The sequence below is a fragment of the Salmo salar genome, chromosome 27 (assembly GCF_965601325.2).
Source record: "Salmo salar chromosome 27, fSalSal1, whole genome shotgun sequence".
In the NCBI taxonomy this organism is placed as follows: Eukaryota; Metazoa; Chordata; class Actinopteri; order Salmoniformes; family Salmonidae; genus Salmo; species Salmo salar.
This window is the reverse complement of record NC_138317.1, coordinates 45,408,201-45,410,448: the sequence shown is the minus strand read 5'-3', so window position 1 is coordinate 45,410,448 and position 2,248 is coordinate 45,408,201.

Genomic DNA, 2,248 nt, shown 5'->3' with positions numbered 1-2,248 from the left:
ACCACTCCCATTGTTAGGGGCAAACCACTCCCATTGTTAGGGGCAAACCACTCCCATTGTTAGGGGCAAACCACTCCCATTGTTAGGGGCAAACAACTCCCATTGTTAGGGGCAAACAACTCCCATTGTTAGGGGCAAACCACTCCCATTGTTAGGGGCAAACCACTCCCATTGTTAGGGGCAACCACTCCCATTGTTAGGGGCAACCACTCCCATTGTTAGGGGCAACCAACTCCCATTGTTAGGGGCAACCAACTCCCATTGTTAGGGGCAACCAACTCCCATTGTTAGGGGCAACCAACTCCCATTGTTAGGGGCAACCAACTCCCATTGTTAGGGGCAACCAACTCCCATTGTTAGGGGCAACCAACTCCCATTGTTAGGGGCAAACAACTCCCATTGTTAGGGGCAAACAACTCCCATTGTTAGGGGCAAACAACTCCCATTGTTAGGGGCAAACAACTCCCATTGTTAGGGGCAACCAACTCCCATTGTTAGGGGCAACCAACTCCCATTGTTAGGGGCAACCAACTCCCATTGTTAGGGCAAAACCATCTCGTCATTATATACTGTACAGTACCTCTGCCTATTGTCAAACGGTCCTTGCTATCCGGGATCCTTGGGATGTCCCAACTCTGACATTACCTCATTGAAGTTGAAATAAAAAAATTGCTTGCGGTCTGGGTAGGAGTTAAGGGTTAAGGTTAGGGTTATGGGTTAAGGGTTAAGGGCTTTAGGGTAGAGACATCCCAAGGATCCCGAATAGCACTAACCGTAGTCAAACGCCTATAGACGACGGACCTGCCATGGTTAGTACTATTCCAGTTCCTTGGTTCATCCTTATCCTAACCCTAACTAAGGGCCAGAGCCAGAATGAATCAGTTGGACAGGTATTTGATTTCCATATGGGGCAGGGGGGGGGGGGGGGTTTCACAGGAAGCGCATGCAACTATTTTTTTTCAATGTTTTTTTTTTAGTAAAGACATCATTTAAACTATAAAATGTATTACCTTTTAATGGGGTATGAACACAACAACAACAAAAAATGTTAATTCTGATTGTCAAACAAATCCCATCAAAAAGTAGGTACCCTTCGCACGTTCATCCAGAATAATTCCAGCATCCGAACAGTGCACTGTGCACAGACCTGCCAACTTCCCTTCAATTTCTCAAGTGGCTAAAACTATACTGAACAAAAATATAAAACGCAACATGTAAAGTGCTGAAATAAAAAAAAATCCCAGAAATGTTCCATACGCACAAAACGCTTATTTCTCTCAAATGTTGTGCACAAATTTGTTTACATCCCTGTTGGTGAAAATGTCTCCTTTGCCAAGATAATCCATCCACCTGACAGGTGTGGCTGTCATTACACAGATGCACCTTGGGGGGCAATAAAAGGCCACTTTAAAATGTACAATGTTGGCACACAACACAATGCCACATATGTCTCTAAATTTGAGGGAGCGTGCACTTGACATGATGACTGCAGGAATGTCCACCAGAGCTGTTGTCAGATAATTGAATGTTTATTTTTCTACCATATGCTACCGCCAACATCGTTTTAGGGAATTTGGCAGTATGTCCAACCGGCCTCACAACCACAGACCACGTGTAACCACACCAGCCCAGGACCTCCACATCCGGCTTCTTCACCTGCGGGGAACGTCTGATACCAGCCACCCGGACAGCTGATGAAACTGAGGAGTATTTCTATCTGTAATAAAGCCCTTTTGTGGGGGAAAATCTAGTTCTGATTGGCTTGATACCATTATTCATTGCTCTGGATCTAAATGTTATTTTGCTTATTTCTATTTTCTGCCGGGAATAGACAGATGGTGGACAATCTATTCCTAGTATTGACTGAATGTCTGTCTCTTACCAACTGAACACTGTTGCGAATGGAGTTTGGTCGTTTTAAATGGTGTACATTGTGAAATAAAATAAGGCTTTTAAAAAGTGGTGGAGAGTAACGTTAGTTCCACGAGATATAATTCAAGAATTTTTGATGGTCCATGGTTAATTAAAGGCAATATCCCCATCTGTTATTATAAGGGGCTGTGTAGCCTAAAACCAACTAATGATGAAATAACTAGAAAAATTAATAAATTGTTTAAAAAAAGTTACAATTCTTTAGTAAAAATAAGAAAAATAAGAAATTTACACATGCAGTTGATGTCCATAAAATGTAGGCAGTGACGGAATACCTAGTGGGTGACTCCATTTCCCATCATACTTTAACCGGAAA